This window comes from Canis aureus, chromosome 16, assembly GCF_053574225.1.
Source record: "Canis aureus isolate CA01 chromosome 16, VMU_Caureus_v.1.0, whole genome shotgun sequence".
Taxonomy (NCBI): Eukaryota; Metazoa; Chordata; class Mammalia; order Carnivora; family Canidae; genus Canis; species Canis aureus.
This window is the reverse complement of record NC_135626.1, coordinates 53,310,045-53,334,908: the sequence shown is the minus strand read 5'-3', so window position 1 is coordinate 53,334,908 and position 24,864 is coordinate 53,310,045. Positions and strand designations below refer to the sequence as shown.

The window sequence follows — 24,864 nt, the reverse complement described above, 5'->3', positions numbered from 1 at the left end:
TTATCTGATATGTCATTTGCAAATATCTTCTCCCATTCTGTAGGTTGTCTCTTAGTTTTGTTGACTGTATCCTTTGCTGTGCAAAAGCTTCTTACCTTGATGAAGTCCCAATAGTTCATTTTTGCTTTTGTTTATTTTGTTTTCGTGGATGTATCTTGCAAGAAGTTACTCTGGCTGAGTTCAAAAAGGGTGTTGCCTGTGTTCTCCTCTAGGATTTTGATGGAATCTTGTCTCACATTCAGATCTTTCATCCATTTAGAGTTTATCTTTGTGTATGGTGCAAGAGAGTGGTCTAGTTTCATTCTTCTGCATGTGGATGTCCAATTTTCCCAGCACCATTTATTGAAGAGACTATCTTTCTTCCAATGGATAATCTTTATCCTTTATCGAATATTAGTTGACCATAAAGTTCAGGGTCCACTTCTGGGTTCTCTATTCTGTTCCATTGATCTATGTGTCTGTTTTTGTGCCAGTACCACACTGTCTTGATGACCACAGCTTTGTAGTACAACCTGAAATCTGGCATTGTGATGCCCCCAGCTATGGTTTTCTTTTTTAAAATTCCCCTGGCTATTCGGGGTCTTTTCTGATTCCACACAAATCTTAAAATAATTTGTTCTAACTCTCTGAAGAAAGTCCTATGGGTTAGTTTCTAAATAGCACCCCCCCACACACACACAGATTTAATGTTCTAGGTACTAAGTAAGCTAATTAGACTTTGTGTCTACTTTTGCCACCTATTCCAATCAACACTCTATTTCTGCCAGAGTTGTCTAAAAAGTGAGTCTGATGGCTACACTTTCTCCTTAAAAATAAAGCAAATCTGCAACAGCAAAACTGTCCTCTTTAAACTCATGAGAGCCTTATAATCAAGCCAGTCCAAACTCCTGTGCACGTTCTCTCTCTCTAGATTCACCATTGGTCTGCCTCTTTATCTCCACTTCTCCCTCACAATTCGCCTCTAACATCTCCCTGTGGAATCTTTCACTTTCCTCTCTTGAGTTGATTCTACATGATGCCATGACTCTGTAGTGCATATAACACGATTTCTCATACTGATTTGTTATTATTCTGTTCCAGTCTTTGACTTCCTTGAGGGCGAGTCCTTATCTCTCTAGTAACCTCTACTCTGGGTGCTCACAAAATGTGTGTGGAATGAATGAATGGCACTGAGGAGCATAGAAAAGCCAGATCCAGCAGCTGATTTCAAATACTAAAGCGTGATATTGGCCACCAGAACTCATGACACAAATTGTTTAGTCTTCTTTTAAAAATATAACATTAGTTTGTGGAAATTTGGGCCACACACAGCCCTGGTATGGGAAAGCAAATCTGACGGAGTTTCAATAATATTCCTTTGCTCCAGCTGGCTAAAGGAATGCTAAGTCAATGCCTGTGTTTACAAAACCAATATGTTATTATTTGGTTTGCCATTTATCAACCTCTGAATAACTTGTTATAGGTAGAGTGATAGGACAGAAAGAGATATTTCTTTGAGAGAGGCTGGCTGGCTACTTAGGCTCCTGAATGCCATCATCCCAGCAGGGCTGCTCTGTGCTAGATTTGGTTTGTACAACCTTGATATTTCATTCAGCACAGAAAGGATCATATAACTGGAGCCATGAGACTGATACATATTCACCAAGATCCTGGTCTATTAATTTACAATGAAAAAAAGTGTGTTCTTACCACTTTAGGAAAACATGTTTGGGAAACTAATGTTTAAATCACTAGTTGTATAGTGGATCCAAATAAAGAGAAAGGGGATAGGTGTCATTGAGCTGTGAGCTAGTCCCTAAGCTTCCAAGCAGACTGGATATTTGTGTTCAGGGGCCCTGGATGGGGGAACCATTAAAAAGTTCTTGTACCTTGACTTCCCACTTCTAAGACCCCAAAATAGTCAGTTCTTGCCATCAACAGGATTTCCTCAGACAAGGCAAATTAAAACTGTGGTCTCAAATTTTTATATTAGAACTATAATCCAGTAAGACTTCTGTCACACTGCACATCCTGGACACCTTGATTGGACTTTCAAATCCCTGCAGCCCTATATTTTCTTGAATTAATTTCTACATTTAGCTAATCTCATCCATTATGTATTAACTCTTATTAATTCCATTCGTAGAAAATGTTATATTATTTATAGGTTTGGGTGGATCTGGGCTTTGCCTCTAATGTTGATAACACAGTTTTTGGGCACTTGGTCCACTGCCACACTCTGTAAATTCTAATTGATAATTAGTCCTTAAGTAGTGCTTTTCAGACCACCAGTCCCTATGCATTAGTGTGTCATAAAATCAAATTAGTTAGTTCTGACCTGTGGCTTAAAAAATGAAATAGAGTAGAAAATATAGAAAGCATGGCACAGAGTTAGGTTAACTATTATTTTATGTGTGTTCTGTGTACTAGGTTGTGATACAAAATGCTTTTCCGACTCTGGGTTGGGGTTAAAACATTTTATAAACCACTCCCTAGAACTCTGAGCTTCATTCGCTGCCTCAAAGAGAGAGAGCTATTCATTGTGCATGAAGGTGTTAGCAAATTTATTTAAATAAAACCCTTGCCACGAAAAGCCCTGTTATTGAGGGGACAGTACAAACTGTGTCAGAAGGTTGCAGAGACATCCATATCAGGGAGTGTGTGACAGGAGCAGTGGTTGAAAATAGATGCAAGTCATGTAAAAACAAACGAAAGATGAAGAATCACCTGGGAGACAAGGCAGCAGAACTTTTGTTGGACTCCAGTCAGTGCTTCTCTGTTGCTCCAATCTCTCTTTTGCCCTGGAGCCAGGGATTCCTGACTGTCACAGAAGAGCTGCTCCAATCTCTCTTTTGCCCTGGAGCCAGGGATTCCTGACTGTCACAGGACGGATCTGCTTTCGTGTTAGGCAGGGTCACAGTGATGCCTGCTCAGACTGAGCCAGTCAGAACAAATGAAGAGATTTTCAAATGAAATTCTAATTTTCTTAGCAAATTGCTTTCATAAGCATAAAAATGCAGCATATACTTGGATACTTCAAGGTAAGTATTTGGCCAACTCTTCGAGGCACAAATACATTTGGATTTCTTTTCTCTTGAGTCCAGTTTACTTGATACAACTAGTATATTTGTGGACAGGTGGTGCTGAGTATTTGAGAATGTCAGACTGCATTAGTCATCTATCCATCCATCCATTTCCGTTCATCCATTTGGTCATTCATATGTGTGTCTATCTGTTCACCCATCCACTCCTCGTTGAGCACTTGTGTATTCTGTGCAAATGATTTGCCTTCTTGTGTATTTTGATGTCAGGGAATCTTAAGTTGCAAGGGAATTTAAAAGTTATTTGATGGATGTATCTTCTCTGTAGATCTGTGGGCAGGTGACAATTTAGGCTTCTGTCAGCATTGGAACATACCTCTCTGACTGAAAAAAGTTTTCTTGTGTTAAACTAAAACCTATTTTTTTGTAGCTCCCTTCAGAAACCTCTTTTCTGAGCCTCTCACAGCTAAAGATGCTGATGAGCTGCTCTCTATTTGGCCATCTTAGTTCCTGAGCTGATTCTTCATTTGGCTGGTTTCTGAGCTAATATATATATTAGCTGTCATATATATATATATTTGTTTGTTTGTTTTTTTAGAATTTATTTACTTATCAGAGCGAGAGAGCAAGCACAAGCAGCAGGATCAGTAGGCTGAGGAAGAAGTAGGCTCCCCACTGAGCAGGGATCCTGATGAGGGACTTGATCCCAGGACCCTGGGATGATGACCTGAGCCAAAGCAGATGCTTAGCTGACTGAGCCACCCAAGGTGTCCCTGAGCTAATCTTAATCTAGCCTGATGGAACATTAGGATTTGCACTCCTATCAGAGAATGGGATCAAGAACAATATCTGATGTCTGATAAGTCTAAGGTGTGTCCCCATTCCAAGCAACACTATTTAAGCTCTTACAGGGTGCCCAGCAGTGCCTAGCATTGTGCCTTTGTTTTTCTGTTTTGGGGTGGTTACTCTAATGGTCCCTCAGGGATTGACATCCCACTCTGACTTTTTTTTTTTCAGATTTTTTTATTCATGAGAGACACACACAGAGAGAGAGAGAGAGAGAGAGAGAGAGGCAGAAATACAGGCAGAGGGAGAAGCAGACTCCATGCAGGGAGCCCGATGTGGGACTCGATCTCAGTACTCTGGGATCACGCCCTGAGCCGAAGGCCGACACTCATGCTGAGCCACCCAGGTGTCCCCCACTCTGACTTTTAACTGGGATCTTGACGACCTTCCAGGCGTTCCCATAGGTCTATCCCCAGCCACTGGATAAATGGGATTCAACCGGAATGGCCTTCCACCTGGAATTCATCTCTGCCACTGCAGAGGAAACCGATAGGACCTGATGCCTTCTGAAATTGAGCTTGGGCTAGCCATACATCTTGGAGCGTTCTAATCTAGATTCTTTGTTTATTTCCTCAAGGCCAGTCCTAACACCAGATGAGTCCCACAACTCTGATGCTTTGTTCTTCTGGATTTCTCTAAGTCTTATCTTTGGAGTTCCAGCTTGCCTCTCAGCGAGTCTCTCCAAGTTATGCATATTGGTTCTAATTCTAGCCCATGTGGCCAAGCATATGATAGCTCTTCATATATTTGAAGATGCTCCTGTTTCAGTTTTCTCTTGCTGTATAACAAACTATCCGAACACTGACTCAACAGAAAGATAAGTTTTCTGCTAGTGGTTTCTCAATTTGGCAAAACTCAGTGGAAAAAGATCATTTTTGCTCCATGAAGCATCAGCTAGGGTAGCTTGGTGAGGCAAAGATCTAATTCTAAGTGGCTCACTATTATGAGCTGGCAGGGAGCTTGTCTGGGGCTATTGACTTGGTGCCTCAATTATGCTACATGAAGCTGCTTGAGATTTCTTAATACACTGTGACTGGGTTCTAAGAGAGAGGAAACAGAAGCTGCCAGGCTTCTTTGAGACTGGGCCTGAAACTGGCACAGTATCACTGTCCCTTGATTCTCTTGGTCAAAGTGGTCACAGAGCAGCCCAGATCCCAATGTTGGGATACATAACTCCACTTGTTGATGGAGAGAATTGACAAAGATTTTGCAGCCATCTCCTTGCTCCACCCCTGTCCCTACCCCTTCACCCTTCTCTAGGCTAAAAAGCCGTTATTGCTTTCTCACTAATGCAATGTTTTAGTGTAAGCCTATTGTGGAGAATAGAACAAGGTTTTCACCTCGTTTTTATTAAAGCTTATATCTTTCTTAATGCAACTCAAGGTCATGTTAACTTCTATACGAGTGACATTTCATTGTTAACTGACACTGAATTTATTACTGATTATGCCCCTAAGGCTTCTTTTCCTAATGTCTTGTTGGTATGACATGGCACTTTTATCTTGTACTTGGAAAGCTAGATTTTAGACTCAATTCAGTTATTTAAGAGCTGTCCTTGTGAAGTTTCACCTTGTTAGATCTAAACTACTTCTCTTGCCTGTTAAGATAATGTAGATTCTTATCTTTTGTTGAACATAGCAATGTTCAGTCAACATGAAGTTGATGGTTATGCCCTTACATGTTCAGGCAAGTAATTGGTAAAAATATTAAACAGACCAAATATAGAACCATGCGATCTGACATTAGACATCTTTTAGGGTAACACAGAAATCGTCACTCAATTCTTCAATTGTCCTTGCACTTATCCCATAAAATTTCACTTGATCTCACAGCATATCATGAAAAATCTCTTCAAATATCTTGCTGAGGTTCAGGACTTTGCATTTGCTATGTCTCCCAGATAGTGCAACCCAGTAGCCCTGTTGAAGAAGGAAAAACTGCTAGACAAATGTGACATTTTCTTAATGAAAATATACTGTGTCCCAATCAACTCTAGTGCTCTTCCAGGGTCTCTTTGACTTAAAGAAACCTTTTCACTTTTTGGTTATGTTTTAAAATATTAGTTTGATGGAGGTATAATTGATGTAAAATAAATTACACCTGTTTGAAGCATAGAATTTGATGAATTTTGGCAGAATTATGTATAGTCCCTTGAAACCACCTCCAGAACTGAGACACACAACATTTCCACCATCTTTCAAGGTTTCCTCATGCCTCTTTGCAGTTCCCCCTTCCCTCCATCCCAAGTTTTCAGGCAACCACTGATCTTTCTGTCATGATAGCTTACTTACACTTTCTAGAATTTCGTATAAATAGAATTATACAGTAGGCACTTTTCTATATTTGGCTTCTTTTACTCAATGTACAGATTTGAGATTCATCCATTCTTTCGGTAGGGTGTTCATTTTTAGTGCTGAATGATACTCTGTTGTAGGGATATAACACATTTTGTTTATCCACTTCTCTGTTGGTGGACATTTGTTTCTAGTTTTTGGCTATTATGGATGAAGCTGCTTTGAATATTCATGTATGCGTCTTGGTGTAGACATGTGTTTACATTTCTGTTTAGTACCTGGACTACTTCTCCTTTTTTTTGTTTTTGTTTTTTTGTTTTTGTTTTTTGTTTTCTTTTTCACCAGACTTTTCCTGCCTAGAATTAATGTCACCATTCTGCAGTTTCTGAAGCCTAACATGCCCTATTTTGGAAATCACAGCAAAAGTCATCCTCCAACCTTCTGGTATAACTTGGTAGTCCTCAAAATTCTCCATTTGTGAGTTCTTCCAGTTCTTTGAATATAGTTTTCTGCTTAGAGAATTTATTCTCTTTTAGTGAGCAGGTTTTGGAGTAAATATTACTGAACACTTAAAATGTGTGCCCGACCAAGAACTATATGTACATTATCTAATTTCCTGTTCGCAACAATTAAATAAGAAAGATACTATTGTTTTATTTTATTTTTTAATAGGTGAAAAAACAGAAGCATAGAGAGATGAAGTAAATGCCCTAAGTTCTGACCGCTGAGGAGCTCAGTTTGTAAGCTGTGTATTTCTCTCTGGAGCTTGAGTCCAAACCATTTCACAATATAAGGCAGATGATGATTATGATAGCAGAACTGGGCAAACAATGTGATGACGGTTTATTAGAAAGAAAGGTTACTCTGGGTGAGAAAAATGAGGAACTTCCTTAAAAAGGAAGTGATAGCTAAAGTGTGTCTTGAAAACTGGGATGAATATGGATGATGAGGTGGGGACCAAATGATATAAAATTCAGATGGACAGGTGGCATAAACAAAGGTCCAGTGGCAGAAATAGGAGCATCATCCTGACTCTTCAGTGCAGAGGTCTGTGAAGGGATGGGAGGCCAGGGGAAAAAAGTGGCTATGAGGTTAGATACAATGGCAGGGAGACTGTGGTCAGACCACCAGTTTTTGAATAATGAGCTAGGGAGCTGACCTTGATCATAAATTGTGATGTATAGTGGATATGCTCTTGCAGGCTGCACTAAAGGCTTAATATGATTTTAAATGGATCAAAGGAGGATGACATTAAAGTTAGGAAAGCCAGTTAGGAATCTGCTCCACTTAAAAAAACAAAACAAAATGAGGGCCTGAATCAGAATGGTGGCCCGAATTAGAATGGTGGCTGGGGCAAGGCTTGTATTGGAATAGTCAACTGAATTCTGCTTAGTATTAGAAATTCAAATGATTTTTGCATCATTTACTATTTTGGCCTCATCTTGAAACTGCTCCACATTAATATAAACTAGTTTTAAGTACTTAATTGCATTTATACCAGTTGATATTTTTCTGATTTTTCAATTTATAAACACAGATCTCTCAAGTTATGGTATTTGCATTAGAAGGAATTTAGATGTCAATAAATTGAAATTATCTATTTTGTTAACTATGCTGTTTCTTATCCTTAATTGGGTAATACTAGATTAGTAATTCTTTCGGGTAGCATCTCTTTTTGATTATATCTAAAAGACTTCATTACATTTACATAAATATTTAATAAAGGTGTTTGACTTAATAAAGTTTAAATATAAAATTAAAGAGCTTATAGAATACCATAGATTTTATTTATTGAGGTATATTTCATACACATCTTTTAAAATGATTATTAGGTTCAGGAGTAGAATTTAGTGATTTATCAGTTGCATATGACACTCAGTGATCATTACATCAAGTGCCCTCCTTAATGCCCATCACCCAGTTACTCTGCCTCCCCACCTACTGCCCCTAAAATTGAGCAACCCCCAATTTATTCTCTATAGTTGAGTCTTTTATGGTTTGCCTCCATCTCTATTTTTATCTTTTTAATTTTTCATTCCCTTCCCCTATGTTCATTGGTTTTGTTTCATAAATTTCACACATGAGTGAAATCATATGGTATTGTCTTTCTCTCAATGACTTTATTTCACTTAGCGTAAAACTCTCTAGTTCTATCTACATCCTTGGGAATGACAAGATTTCATTCTTTTTGATGGCTGAGTAGTATTCCATTATATATCTCTATCTATCTATCTATCTATCTATCTATCTATCTATCTATCTATCTCTCACATCTTCTTTATCTATTCATCAGTTTATGGACATTGGGAACTTTCCATAGTTTGGCTATTGCGGACATTGCTGCTATAAACACTGGGGTGCATGTGCCCCTTCAAATCACCATTTTTGTATCCTTTGGATCAATACCTAGTAGTGGGATTGCTGGGTCCTAGGGTAGTTCTATTTTTAACTTTTTGAGGAATCTCCGTACTGTTTTCCAGAGTGGCTACACCAGTTTGCATTCCCACCAATAGTGTAAGAGGGCTCCCCTTTCTCTGCATCCTTGCCAATGTCTATTGTTTCCCCAATTGTTAATTTTAGTCATTCTGACCAGTGTGAATAGTAGCTCATTGTGGTTTTGATTTGTATTTCCCTGACAATGAGTGATGTTGAGCATTATTTTATACATATCTTAATGTATAGATCATAAATGTAGAGTTTGATGAATGTGGCAAATGTGTATGTGAACAATACCTCACTCATCCCATCGAGATATGGAACTTATCATTACTCACAAAGTGCTCTTGTGCTTCTCCCAGACAGTCCTGCACCATTCCTACCCCACGACCACTGTTCTGATTTATCACCATAGATTGGTTTGACCATCCTAGAATTGCACAAAAATGGAATCATGCATCATGTACTGTTTTGTGTTTAGCTACTTTTACTTAACATAGTGTTTTAGAGATTTCTCCACAATTGTTGCATAGGTCTGTGGTTCTTTCCTTTTTATTGTTGAGTAGTGTTCCAGCATAATGAAATACCTCCATTTCTTTAGTGATCTGCTTGTTGGTTTGGGTTATTTTCAGTTTAGGGCCATTATGAATAGAGTTGCTACAAATATTTTTGTGGACATGTGGCTCCATTTCTTAGATGAATACCTAGGGGTGCAATGGTTGTATCATATGGTAGGAATATGTCTAAACTTTTAAGAAACTGCAAAATGTTTTCCAAAGTATTTATATTTTTAAAATGTATTTTAGGATTGTATGGTTCCGGACTTCTTGTTTATATAAAACTGACCACAAGACTTGATTACGAATGCACTATTCACATTGGGCTTACAATGACATTTCCTGTGACAGTGAGGACTTTGTGATTATAGATGGCTAGCTTAGCCATCAACACCATTTTCCCCATAATTATGCTATAAATTAGGGGTGACCCCTGAGCCTCTCTCATAAGAACTTCAGTATCTGGAAGGTTAACATGAAATTCTCTAAGGTGTTCTTAAGTGGTACCTGAAGGAAAAACATGCTATAATGTCACATAAGTTAATAATTTTAAGGAGCCTATAGGCCTGGCAGTGAAATTAAATGCTTAACAATAATTCAAAAATGGCTTACAGAAACTTAAAAATGTGAATCATTTAGTGGGGCTGAAATTATGCTCCTGACATATATGTGTGACACATGAGAGCACTTACCTGGGAATTTATTACCAGCTTCTGAGCAAACAAAGCCTGACCTACATTTGACTAAAGTCAGCTGTCTTTGGTTAATCCTATGGGCTTCTTTTTATTAATGTCACAATTGCTAATGTGGTATAACATTGTCATTACTGAATAGCACCGCGGGATGAGCTGCAGCTGTTATTTCTCTTTCTGAACCTACTGAGTCATTAAATCTGAGTTTGGGGGAATACAAGTTGTAAAGATTATTCAAATTCTGATTGAGAAATAGGACTACTGGGAAATTGTAGGTACATAAAGTATAACTTTGAATCAATCAAGGCTCTTTTTTTTTTTTTTTTGTAAGCTTGAATGTTCAAAATTGTTCCTTAGGTTTAATTTGAAATAGAATGTCAAAGAATAGAGGGTAAATGTAAGAAAATAAAAGGACAATGATATTTATATGCAAAGGCTTTTTTGCTGATGGGAAAGTGATATGTGGTTATTGAGAAAATATTAGGAAGATCATTTCCTTCAAAAGACCAAAACATTTTGTCGTAAGAATCCTAATGTTAATTTAAGAATATGCTTTTGTTCTAACAAGACAGAGAATAATTGATTTCTCTTTAATAGCTAAGTGAAATTTTGTTGTATTGCTCTTGGTGGTCCTTGCAAAAATTTCTATCTTCTTTTAGAATTCTTACTTTGCCTTTGGTCATGATTAGTATTTTGTAAAGGGTATGATCCTGCAGTTCCTAAACTGAGCCTCAGAAAGTTTTCAGTTTGAGGACAGTATAGCAATATTCAATATTTCTTGGATTGCAAATTAGCTCCTAGCTCAGGAAAGTTTTCAGTTTCTTCAATAAGATTCTACTACTACATTCCTTTCAGCGGTATTATATATTTGCAAAGCTTGGTTTTTGACAGTTGCTGTGATAAATAACAATTACCACATGAAAAGCAATGGTGGATGAGGATGGCAGTGACCAATCTGATTTCAAAGTTTGAGAAGTTGTGCAGTGCCCAGTAGATGCACACATCCAATTAGTAAGTACGTGTGGTTATTTACAGATGGAATAAAAACATACTTTCCTTCAGTTCATGAGTATCGTTGTTTTAAAAAAAATGGCTACTAAGTTGTTAGGACCAAAACCAAACAACAGACAAACAGAAAAACAAAATACTTTACCAAGTAGGGTTCTAACTACTTTGTAAATAAAACAGTTGGTTATTTTCTTTGATCTGGGCATGCTGAGGAAGTCACAGAGTCACTAAGGATCCCTCCAAAGATAGAAATTTTGTGAACCTCTGGTATAATCTGATGATCATTTACATAATTATTGACCTTTTATGTTTATTCAAGATCTGTTTATGTTGGCCTGTCATGTGTTTTTTTAAAATTTTATTTATTTATTCGTGAGAGACATAGAGAGAGAGGCGCAGACACAGACAGAGGAGAAGCAGGCTCCATGCAGGGAGTGCGATGCGGAACTCGATCCCAGGACTCCAGAATCATGCCCTGGGCCAAAGGCAGGTGCCAAACCGCTGAGCCACCTGGGGATCCCCGGCCTGTCATGTGTTTTTGATGTTATTTAAAAATGTTGCCCCTGATAGTTCAGTGCACTGATAGGTCAGAGATTGGCATTTCTGAAGCTCATTCTTCTGGATGATATTTCGGAAGTCAGATGCCTGCAATGACTTCGTTGACTCCAAGAAAAAAATTTGAGTTGAAAAATCTTCTTTTTTTGCATCACATCCATGGGTATAGAAGTCCTGGATACCTGGACTGCTGGTTTCCATGGTATGACTGAGAGTGTGGTCTGTGGACCAGAGCTCATTAGAAATGCAGAATCTCAGGTCCCACCCCCGACCTGCTGAATGCGAACCTGCATTATAATGAGATCTCTAGGTGATTCAGTCACATTACAGTTTGAGAAGTACCACTGTATCATTTCTATCCCATCCCACCTCAGCCTTCCCAGACAGAATCCTCCATTCCCTTTGAATGTGTCTTTAAAACCTAGTTTCTCTGTGCATTATTTGTTTGGGGCTTTACTATCCACTTGTTAAACTTTCTAAGAAATTAATGCTCGATAGTAGTTGAAATGTGCTATCATTTTCCAGACGAGACTTTGACATAGTGTCACACCGGATTATTTTTGTCTTATAAATGTCTTCAGCATCTCCCAATGCGGCCCAAAGCCCTTACTTTTTATCTTCTAGCTATAGTTTTGAGGGTTAGGCTCTCTATAAACCCCACAATGAGTTTCCCCGGTGTGGAGCAGAAGGTGTGGATGTTGGCATGTGAGATGGGAAAAAAATGCGATGTTCAAAGTGAGAAAGGGCCTTTCCATACTCCCCAGAGAGGGGCCCATATGGCATCGTTTTCGGGTCCCATCAAAACTTTAAGGCATACCTTCACCTTGTGCAGAGTCCTTGATGTCCTACCAAGGAAGACGTCCTCACATCTTGCAGCAGGAACCCATTGATACGGCGCCCACCTTGACTTCCGAATGGGACAGCGCATCCTCAGAAGCAACGGTGATGGCGGTGATGGCGCCTGCATCACACATCGAAGACGCTTGTGCTGATAGCTCAAGCCCTTGAAAACCCAGCCAAGGTCAGTGTCGTATCCTCCAGGAATCCTGGCCGGCAAGATGTGCTGGAAGTTGCTGCCGCCACCAGAGCCACCTCTGTTGCCGGCCGCCCCATCCTTGGACCTTCGCCAAGCCAGCCCAGGCAGTCCTCCGAGGGCCGCGACTCCCGCCGTCACTAGTCCCGCTGCTGACCAGCAGCGGCCCCGCACAGGTGCGGTCACCTGTGTCACACGGATGCTCCTCGGGGCCACGTGGACATTTCCAGCCCAGGCCGCAGGGGGGCGCTGGCCCAGAGCCTCTGCGCATGTGCAGCCCCTCCCGAGGCCCACTCGGGGAAGGAGGCCGCGCGGGTCTCTCCTGCAGAGATCCTGAAGGGATGGAACAGGAAGAGCAGGCTGCTGCCGCGGGCCACGACGGAGAAGGAATTTCAGGGTGAGTGGGCTGCCGCGGCTCCCGAAAGCACGGACACTTCCCGTGGGGCGGCAGGCGGAGCTGAGGGCGCTGCTGCCCTGGAGGCCTCGCGCACCGCGCGCTCCCGGGACTGGCCCGCGTGCCTGCGAACCCTCACCCGGGGGCCTTACGCTGTTCTTTCACAGACTTACGCACAAAATGGCAATAAAGCTGATGGAAAATAAGCAGTTTCTTAAAAAAGAAAAAAAAAAGTGGGAAAAAAAGCCACTTTTCAGCGGTAGAAACTGAGGCCCGGTGCAGGGGGCTTGCTGTGCACTCAGGCAGTAACAGCCGCGCTGGGAATGGAACTGGTGTCGTCTGATTCCAGTCGTGCTTTTCAGTGAAAGTGATGATAGCCAACATTGACTGAATTCTTACGTGCTGGGCACTGTTCTATGATCAGCACATATGCTGTCACCGAGCAAGTGGGCATATTATCTTGCTTTTATGCTGCATATGAGGAGGTAGATCCTATTACTCTCTTCATTTTACAGCTGCAGAGACTGAGGACATTATAACTTGAGCTAAGCGTCTTTTATTTATTGAGTATCAGATCCCACTTACCAGTTTCTTGTCTTTTGTTCTTCAGCATTTCCGGTGTGAGATTGGACTTTTTTTTTTTTTATTCATTACAGACACACAGAGAGAGGCAGAGCAGGCTCCATGCAGGGAGCCCCTACGTGGGACTCGATCCCAGGTCACGCCCTGGGCCGAAGGCGGCACTAAGCCGCAGGGCCACAGGGGCTGCCCTAGATCGGACTTTTTGGGGCATTTCTTCTTCTCGGTGGGGTGATGCTGAGCTTTGCAGTAGAGGGTGCTGGAAGGACACTGCGGGAAGAAGGGGCTCTCCACCCCCTGGCTGCTTTGTTTACTTTACCCTGCTCCTGCTGCGGTCAGTCAGGGGTGCACGTTGCTCTGCCCCAGCTGTGCACCACCGGAGGAGGGGGCGGTCCCTTAGCGACTTAGCCACCTTGTTCTGGTCCTCCATGGGAGCATTGCATGCTCCAGTCCTTGTGCCCCCAGTGGCTTCCCAGCTCCTTCTGTGTGCCCTCCCACTGAACTTTGCTTCCTGTGGCTCTCCTGGTGTGGACGCTGTGTGCTCCAGGCCTTGGGCTGCAGTGGTACTTGACTCCCTCTGCCTGCCTACTCACCAGCCACAGCCCGCTTGTACCTCGGGGTGGAGGTTGTTGTTGTGGCTTGCATAGCAGCTCAGGTCCAGGCCTGATCCAGGCAACCCAGTGAACTTCTTTACCATCTCATGAGCAGCAACCACATACATCTTCTTTGATGAGGCTGAAGCTCAGCCTTGGGGAGGGAGCCAAATTTGTCTTTTTTCTAAGTCTGTCCTTCCCTGGATTCACACTTGATTCAAGGTATCCTTTAGAGTTCTCTTTACAGTGCTCGCTTTGGCAGCACATATACTAAAATTAGAGTTCTCTTTATATCTTTATAGTTATTCTCCTGAGTTTAATAATGCTTTATATTAAACTTCTGTTTAATCATTGTGTGGTTTCTATTTCCTGATTTTTTATTTGATACAATCTGGTACAGATTGTACAGTCTGATACAATCTCCTCCCCTTTCCTCCCCTGAATAATCTTTACAACGGTCTGCTTTGCTTTATTTATGTTTGATTTCTACAAAAGTATTTTTGTATGATACCGATAAGTCAATTATTCTGTCTCTTTGAGCTCAGGGAGTGGACAAGGCAATCTCTAATAACTGATTGATTCCATAACACATTCATTCATAAAAACTTTTACTGAATGCATGTTTTATGCAAAATGTTTGAGTTCACAAGGTGGATTTGTCTAGATGAACTGGGTCCTGTAGAGGAGGCATACATTTAAACAGGGTAAATTAGAATAAAATGTGATAACTATTATAGTTGAAATGTGAACACTGCTTTCTGGGAACACAGTGACAGAATGACTCATTCTGTCTGAGGGAGCTGGTGCAGCCTCATCAGAACTGGATCTGGAGGAGTTTTCCCAGATTCAAAGGATATGAAAGTCTGTATAGTTATATATGAGGTTATGTATATAATTAGAGACCAAGTTTCTAGACTTTCTTTATTGGAGAGAGAGATTATTAATATGCTAATAAAAGTAACACAGAAAGTGAGATGGTAAAATATTGTTGTTCTGGACCATACATAGTCCTGGCTTTGTCATCAACTCACTGGGGGACCCTGGTCACAGGAAACTTTGTGGAACTATGCTTCTCCAACTATAACTTGATACTTTTAGATTATATAGTCCTGGGTGTCTCTTCTAACTCTAAATGGTATACAACTTAATGGAATGTATTTAAATAGCAGATGCTAGATTTACAAAACCAAAACAAAATTTTAATGAGAAACAGTCTGAATTGTATTTTTAAAAACAAGTAAGGTAATGTTTAGTTCAATAATAGAAGACGTCTTGGAGGAGGTCTCACAAATAGTTGTTTTAATTTGGGTGAATTAGTGTTACTTATTATTAAATTATGCTTCTAAGAAATATTTGTAATCATGAAATGCTGGCTTTATAATGGATATTTTATATTTTCTGAGCAAATAATAAAGTCAGCCTTGCTGACAGCCCTCATGTTTTGACACATCTTTAATTACACCGGTGGCTATAGATAGATGTTCCTAGGGATCAAATGGTAAAAGGGCAAATCATCAGATCTCCCACTGTGGAAATTTTTCAGAGGCTGGGAGAGAAGCTGAGAAATAATTTTTTCAATGAATATCATGAGTGAGAAAGAAAATGTCCATAGTGTTTATATATTAATTTATCAGTATGGTGTTGTTAAAAGTCTCAGAAAATATTAGTATTTGAAATTATTTTAAGATACTTAACACTGGAGGTGGCAAATGGGATTTTTAACAGATTCTACTTGCTCTATCTATAATAGCTTGGTATTATGACTGGGGAAATGGGCTTTGGAGTGAGTTTGCCTTGACTGAAATTCTAGTTCTAGCACTTAGCGTCTGTGATAGCTTTGAAAGGTCACTTAAATTCTCTTAGCCTTAAGTTTACAGGTCTTCAAAATAAGGACTGCAGTAATGGTACTTACATTATAGGATTAAAAGAGGTGATATATGTCATGAGTTACCAGTGTCTGGCTGGTATAGAGAAAGCACTCAATAAAAGTTAAGATTTATTATGATCACTAGAGCAGATATCTCAGGAAAACAATATCGAGGACAGATGCCAAAAGGATGGGTACAAGTCTTGGATTAGGAACTGACTACTTTTTTTTAAAAAAGATTTTATTTACTTGAGAGAGAGAAAGAGAGAGCAAGCATAAGTGGGGGGGGGGGCAGAGGCAGAGGGAGAAGCAGACTCCCCCCTGAGCAGAGAGCCTGGCCCAGAGCTCAATCCCAGGACCTGAGATGAAGGCAGATGCTCAAACGACTGCGCTACCCAGGCACTCTGGAATTTGCTAATTGTTATTATTACTTACTCATTGAATCCTTGTGTTAGTCCATTATGGCCTTCAATTTCTGAGTTTTTTTAATTTGTAAAATTTCACTTTTTATGTCTGCTTCCTTCCCTTATAGAATTGTTGTAAGGATAAAGTGATAATGTGTATATGAGAGTAATTTCTGCATGTTGTGGACCAGTGGAAGTGATTACTGTAAGGCAATATCATCTTTCCCCCTGAGGTTCTTCATTCTTTTCTCCACCATCCTAACGTATAAAAGGAGTCTTGAATAAGGCCTAATAAGAAGACAGAAACTTGTTAAGCATGATACATATTTACTTTTTTTTCATCAAAATTAAAGATTTATTCTGTGAAAGACTTTGCTAAGAGGATGAAAGGAAAAGCCACAAATTGATAAAACAGACTTATAGACCACATATCTGACAAAAAGACTTATTTCTAGAATAGGTAGAGATCCCTCGACAATCAATAGTAAAAGAATTAACAATAATCTAACTTAAAATGGGCAAAACATTTAAACAGACATTTCAGTGAAGACGATATGCATATGGCAAATAAATTTATTGAAAGATGTTCAGTAACATTAGCCTTTGGGAAATGGAAATTAAGAGCAGGTTGAGATATCACTACATATATATTAAACAGAATTAGAAATAGTAATAGTATTAATGATGGCAAGGATGCAGAGAACCCAATCTCTCATACATTGTCAGTGGGATATGCCCAATGGTACAGCCAATCTGGACAGCAGCCTGGCAAGTTCATATAAAACATGTGTACTTACTGTACAACCCAGCAATTATACTCCTAGGCATTTATTCCAGGGAAATGAAGACATATTCACATAAAAACCTGTGCCCAAATTATCAAAGAAGATTGATTTGTAATAAACAAAAACTGCAACAACCCACATGTTCTTATTGGGTGAATGGTCAAATAAACTGTGGTATATTTATACCATGAAATACTATTCAGCGACAAAAAAGGAAGAAAGTATTGATACACACAGCAATTGTGGGTAGATATGAAGAGAATCGTGCTAAGTGAAAAAAATCAATATCAAGAGGTTACATGTAACAGTTTTGAAATTCCAAAATTATGTGGATGGAGAATAGGTTCATGGAGATGGTGTTGGAAGGGTCTTGTGGCTGTAACTCTATAGAGTCAGAGTTGGCCACTGAGTGTGTTACCTTTAATGACACTCTGCTGCTTTGTGTAATGGTACCTCTTTTCCATGGCATATTCTGTTGATTCTCTCCAAAACATATTGAACTGTTCATGTTTTTACCTCCTTTGCTGCCACCATAGTACAAGATACCATTATCTGTCTTTGAGGAAGTTGCTGCTTCATTGGTATTCTGCTTCTACTCCTGACTCCTTTTAAGCCACTTTCCACTTAATTTCCTGGGCAATGTTACTCTTCTGCTTAATGCCCTCTAATGGTGTTCCATCATACTTAGAATAAATTCTTAACTCTTTACCACAAAGTCATGTATGATCCATTTTCTGCTTACTTCCCTGATCTAATCTTCTGCTACTTTCATGTTGCCTACTGTATGCTGGCTTTATGAGTGTGCCTTCCTTTAAGAAGGCCAAGTTCATTCTTGACTTAGCATCAATCTAGTTGTTCTGCTATCCCAGAATATGTTTCCTTCTTATGGCTTCCCTCTGATTCTCTTGCTATGACTATTTCTTATCATTTTGTGGTCTTCCTAGAGAGGCTTTTTTTTTTCTGGCTATTTCATTGCACTGTCCTATTTTAATTTTCACCATAGATTTCATCACCATCTGATATCTTCTTTGAAAGTTAGCTTCAGAAGAACAGCATCCTTATCTGTCTTATTTGATGCTTCATTCCTAGGACCTAACAAATATCTGGCATACAATAGGTGCTAAAAATATCCAATAGTTGAACATATAAGTTAACCTTTGAAAGAGGTCAACATCAGCAAGAAAATAATGCTATTGCTGCTGCTTTGTCTTCTTTTGGTTGTTTCACTTAGAAGACTCTAAAGGACTTAAAATATCCTCCAGGATAGGATCTCAAAGGCTTGAATATATCTCCTTCATCTACTCACCTCATGGAGCCTGGAATTGCTCTCGGCTTCGAGAAGGGCCTGACTCTTTTTTGATATTATAGCTGATATCTGAGGAGGATAACAAATAGAGGAAAAAGCCTGAGGGCACCATCAGCAGTAAAATGGATCTTTAGCAGTAGAACGTCTCCAAATAAACTATTATTGTATGTATATTCATACAATGGTATATTAGAAAGGGAGAAATGCTGCTACATTCAACAACACAGAGGACTCATAGTCATAATGGTGAATGAAAGAAACAACAGTGTATAAACTGTATTGTGTAATTCCATTTATATGAAGTTCAAGAAATAGGCAAAACTAATGTATGGTGACTAAAGTCAGAGCAGTGGTTACCTTTCAGGGGAAGATATTAACTAGGAGGGGGCATGGAGGAATCTTTTAGAAAGCTGGAAATACTGTATACTACATAAAAATGTATTCCCTTTTACAATTAATACAATGGAATAAAAGTATTTTATTTTTTTAAAAGATTTTATTTATTTATTCATCAGAGGGAGAGAGAAGGAGAGGCAGAGACATAGGCAGAGGGAGAAGCAGGCTTCATGCAGTGGGACTTGATCCTGGGTCTCCAGGATCATGCCCTGGGCTGAAGGCAGCGCTAAACCGCTGAGCCACCTGGGCTGCCCAAGTATTTTAAAATACTTATTTTAAAAATTCATGAGTGTAATAATAAAAAAAGACTGAGGGAGGCGGTCATGGGAGAAAAGAAGAGAGATCAGACACTGTGTGGATTCACTTTTTAAAAAGATTTTTAAAATTTATTTGAGAGAGAGAGAAGTACATGAACACAGGGAGAGGAGCAGCCAGAGAACAAGAATCTCAAACAGGCCCCCTGCTGGCTTCAGAGCCCGACATGGAGGTCTGTCTCATGGCCCTGAAATCTTGACCTGAGCCAAAATCAAGAATCGGACACTTAAATGACTAAGCCATCCAGATGCCTTTGTGCAGGTTCATTTCAGGTAGATCTAGTATAGACCCATGAACCTTGAGTTCTATGGGTAGGTGAGATAAGCCAGCATGAAACTTCTCCTTAGAACTTCACCTACACGTGCTCCAAGACTTAATCAGCCTAACCATGGGATCACAACTCCAGTGCTTAATGAATACTCAGAAGGTCCAGAATCTTTCAAGAATCAAGATTTTAGTAGCAAAAGCAAGCATAAGAAATGCTGATTTCTGTAATCTTTAAAAAACATCATACACAGTGACACGTTTCATGCAAAATTTAGCTACATGATAATGCAAAAGTGACAAGGCTGACTGCCCTCTGAAATAAGAAAACAAAACAAAACAAAAAACGAGACAATGTAAATTTATCATGCACAGTAGTCACAGAGGCTTCGATGGCACAAATTAGTCAAAGGAAAAGTCCTCACCACCTGACCTCCCTTATGTACCAATTCATATTTCTCTCTAGTTTAAAATGAAATGTCTTTCTTTAGTATCATGTTCCCCTGAACTCTGTGAAGGGAAGGTCGTGGCAATAGGGTCAGCTGGCAGGAGACATGGCATTCTGAGGCTTGTATAGCCATTTAATTAAATGAAATAACAGTCAATGCCAATAGACTGCTGCTTGGATGATTTGCATTCTCCATAAATTATGGGGCAGATATTTATCCTTTGTGGATAAGGGTTACTTTCCTCCCTTTTGGCTCAAATTCCCTCTGATTTTTCAGAATGATCAAGTGCTTGGAAATAAATTTTGTGTGGTTTGTTTTATTATTAAAGATGTGAGGGCAGGGTGTATGTATGTGTGTGTGTGTGGCTGAAAAGCCAATTTCTAACATAAAGCCCTTTCCTTACTTGTGCACATGAAACTTGTATTTCCATGAGCATCCGTGGTTGGCATTTTGAAGAGCATCATGCTTGCAATTCTTTATAGAAGACTCAAGGTTGGCTTAAAGGGTTGGCTTGAAAAGCACAGCTTGTTTCCTTATTTCAACAGAACAAAATAGCTCATCTAGTTTGCAATCTGCAGCCATCCTGAATTGGGTAGCATTGTAGTAAGTGGTACATTAGTCCCTGTCTTTTAGAGTCCCTGTGGGTTCCCCTTTTAGTTGCCCTGTTTTCTCTGACAATTCATAAGTATACAGCATGTTCCTCCTACCCTTTGCTGAGATTTCTCCCGCCTGTGCTCACACATGGAACTACATTATTAAGAATAAGCTGGTTCCTCTGGCTTTTGCTTTTCTTATTCGCACAGGAACTTAGGTTCCTATGAGGTATTCCTCAAGGATTTCTAGGTGTTCCTAATGTGTATCTTAGTGTGACTACAAACCAGGCAGTCTCATGCTAGGTGCCACTGTGTCAATAATTATGTGTCTGCCACAAGTGAGGCCCAACAACCCTTGAGATGGCAAAGCCAAAGTGGGGAAGAATGTATGATGATTTAAAAATGTGGCTCCAAATTCTTTGATGTTACTTAAATCAAGTTGAGTTTGTGTCCCTCCTCATAGATTATAGGCAGGCCAATCATTGCTGTGACTAACAGAGTATGGAGAAATGATGGTATGTGGCTTCTGAGGTTAGGTCATAAAAAGCTATGCACTGCCACTTGGCTCTCTTGGAACATTATCTTTCCAGGTGTTTCCTCTTGAGATGCTCTCTCTCAGAATCCAGCTGCATGCTGCAAGACCAAGCCTCACAGAGAGGCCATGTGTAGGTACTTTGTTCAACAGTCCTGGTTAAGTGGAAACTTTGAGTAAAATGAGTTGGACATGTGAATGAAATAGCCTCCAGATAATTCCATTGCCAAAATGTCTGAATCACCCCATCCCTCTCACTCTTCCAAGCTGAGGCCCAGATACCATGATACGAAGATGAGCCTTTCCTCTGCCTGAGAGTCATGAGATATGTTAAAATTCTTACTGTTTTGCACTCTTCAGTTTGGAATGGTTTGTTATGCAGCAGTAGATTACTGAAGTAGAATGACTTACTTTCCTTCTGGATTTTGTGCTCTGCTTTGTCACAGGGCCCCAAGTAGTGCTATTTATGCCTCTGAGTCACTCAGATTCAGAATTGCCCCTTCCATCCTATAGCTCAAGCTTCTTCAGTAGGAGAAGACTTGAGTGCTTGGTTTCCTCTTCTATTCATATAAAGGTTGAGAAGACTTTTACCTACTCCCTGGCTCTGTTCTACATCTTTTCCAGACTTCTTTCTCCTAACATTCATCAGCATCTCTGTGTCAACAGACCTCTGGTGGGCACAGTTCACCAATTTCCAAATGTACCCAGATGATCTTAGTCCTAGTTGTTCTATTGGTAATACTAGTCCTATTGATACAGCTGACTTCCATTTAAATTTAAAAAGGGTTTGATGTTTATTGACTGGGGATGACATGAGTAAGTACAACAGGGGGAGGACTAGATATTTATCTTGTGATCTACATATGGAACCCAAATGCCTGACCCCCTCTACACCCTCACCACCGAAGTCCTCATAAGCACGTAGTGAGGACTTGGGAGAGAAAAAATTCTTTGCCCTCTCTTCTTATGTTCAGTTTTAAAATGGGCTAAAACAATGGAAATTTAACTTTTCTTATCTAGGGGATGCCACTTGAAAGTAATATCAATTGCCTAACCCCATAAAAGAAGGAGAAATAAAACATTTCAAATTTTTTTGTAAGTATGAAGAAGCACTGATAATGCTGATCACCTTTTGCACATCATGTCACCCAGGCCACCAAGATTCTGTGGGTAATGAAGTAGCACAGTTGGAGGGCTGATACCTGAGTTCTGAATTAATTTCACACTGGCCTAAGAATTGAATCACTAGTACCTGAGGTGGATGGAGCATTGAGAATTACTAGTCCACTTTTTAAAAAAAAATTTATTTATTTATGATAGTCACAGAGAGAGAGAGAGAGAGAGGCAGAGACATAGGCAGAGGGAGAAGCAGGCTCCATGCACCGGGAGCCGGACGTGGGATTCAATCCTGGGTCTCCAGGATCGTGCCCTGGGCCAAAGGCAGGCGCTAAACTGCTGCGCCACCCAGGGATCCCCTAGTCCACTTTCTTTAATCACAGGAAAGTAAACTGAAGTTCTGTGGGTATTTTTTATTCTCACATTAATAAGTCCTGTGAGACTGAAGTCATGAGTTGTGCAAAATCACACTATGGTGGTGAAATCTGGACTTCTGTGAGGTAAATCAATGAATTTTTGGTAAATGAATAAATTTAGAAGTACCTAAAAGATGTAGATAGTGTGTTTAGGTTACGATTCCTCTACCTGGTTTCTCATTTTGGAATCTTACCCTGCATCTTCCATTTACTAGCCTTGTCTTTAGATAATTCATTCAACTTCTTCATGTCTCAGTCTCTTCATCTGTAGACTGGGATAATGATACTTGAAAGAATTGTGGAAGAAGAATTAAGTGGGATAATGAGGCAAAGAGACTGGTACTCACTAACGTTTCTATCTATTCTCAGATTTCCCACCAACACTTGCAGTTAGGTGTCATTTCCTGGCTGATGAAATGTGAAAGTACTGTGCGTCACTTCTGGAGTGAGGCATTAAAAAGTTGATGACTAATCCACTAGTCTTTGTCTTCCCTTGCTGTGACAGCTGAGAAGGTAGCATATTATAGGTGGCAAAGCTACAAGATGGTAGAGCTTTAGTCAGCCTGGGTCCCTGAGTGATAGTGTGGAGCAGAGTCCTGGCTACTATGATCAGATAGGTTGCAAAAATGAGAAATAAACTTTTCCAATGTCAAGCCACTAAAAATTTGGATGACTTGTTACTGCAGCATAAGCTTAAGCTATTGTAAATAATACAGATCTTACAGGAAGTAGGATGCTGTTGTAATAAAAGCATAAAATATTTATGTTTTAAATATTAGCCTAAGGGTTGGACAAAAGGCATTAAGGATAGTGATCTCAGAGGTCAGAAGAGTGGCAATCCATGTTATGTAGTGGCAAAATGTTTGGCAGTACTGACATCTGATAGAACTTGAGGAGATCAAATTCTAATGAACTTTGAGTTCTAGGGGAAAGCCTGGAAAATAGAATATTTTCTGAAAGCATGCTTCACAAAGAACTATTGATGCAGATGTTGGTCCATGGAATTTCTGGCAATCAAAGAGAAAGTCTACTAAATATTTGAGAGAATCAAAAAAGAAACCACAGAATAGTAGAGCCTTGGTCAGATGGGTACCTGAGTATTATGTGGATTAAAATACTGTGCTAATCCCTATTAGATGTGAAATGCGTGCAAGAAATGAACCTTTCTGTGTTAAGTCATTGAGATTGGGAATTGTTGCAGCAGTGGAAGCCTTGTCTATACTGATTAACATAGTATATTACAGCATTAGTACAGTGCACAGAATGAACCCTCGGTAAGTGTTACCCTATACTTCTTATGTTTGTTATTATTGTTATTTTTTTGCAATAATTGTTAAAGTGTATGATTGTGGTCAGTGGAATCTAGATCAGTCTAACAGAAAAAGAGGATAAAGCTGTGGTAGTCAGAGTAGAGAATAGTGTTAATTTTGGTTTATACAGGGATTGCAAAATGAAATATAAATCAGAGAAAGAGAGGCAGTGTAAATAAATGAGTTGAACTAGAAATTGGGAGAACAGGAACTTTGTGCTAAGGGTGTAGTCAATCATGTTTACAGCTAATACACGTCTAGTTTTTCCAAGAGAGGCTATAAAATCAAAGCTTTATATGAATTTTCCAAGAGTTTGGAGTGTTGGTAATTATTTAAATATTTAACAAATACTAGGTGGGCCAGGTATGACTCATGGACTACTAGTTGTTCTCCACCAGAAAATTGACCCTAAGAACCAAAATGTCTAATAGCCAACGAGGTCTCTGAGGATAAATCTCAATATATCATAATTTGCAGAATCATAAATGTTCAAGGTTACTGTTGTTTGGGTTCATCTTCAACTCATTTGAAACTTACATTCCCCCTGCAGCATCTCTGCTGAATTGTCTTCCAGCTGAGAATTGAATTATTTCTGGAAGTATGTGGCTTACTACTTTATGCATCTTTGTTATCTTCAAATTGTTAGGAAGTTCTTATGTATTTGAGATGAACTCTGCCTCCCTATTGTTCCTCCTATCCTCTGCCTCCCACTCCTCCCTACCTCTGCCATTGGCTTATACCCTATAATCAATTTTCTAAAGCTGGTAATCAATTCACATAGTGACACTATGGTAGATATCTTTTTTTCTTCTAAGCTACTCCTCTTCTTCCCCTCTCTGCCCACTTTTTCTGGCAGTAGCACCTTCCTTTGAGTACTCTGTGTGTTGAAGAATTCCAAGTCGCCATACCTAGTTCCCTGCCTCTTGCCCCACCCTCACCCCAAACCAAGCTACCAAGGATCCAGAATTGGCGAACTATTTTATCACCCAGGCTTTGAGGATTGGTGCAGGGGTGAGTATGTGCCCTGAACTGGGCACCTTGAAGTCTTCTCCGTAGATTTAATATAAGGCATTGTGAGAGAAAAACTCTGTCTGTGGGTTTCCC

At 39.8% G+C, this 24,864-nt stretch overlaps 1 long non-coding RNA gene across 1 annotated transcript in view; it reads left to right on the top strand.

Moving 5' to 3' along the window:
- Positions 1 to 12,243: 12,243 nt before the first annotated feature.
- LOC144286925 (uncharacterized) overlaps positions 12,244 to 24,864 on the top strand; it is a 38,858-nt gene continuing 26,237 nt past the window's right edge. Inside the window, exon 1 of the long non-coding RNA XR_013354871.1 lies at positions 12,244 to 12,838. This is a non-coding gene — a long non-coding RNA (uncharacterized LOC144286925). The remainder of the gene's footprint in view (positions 12,839 to 24,864) is intronic.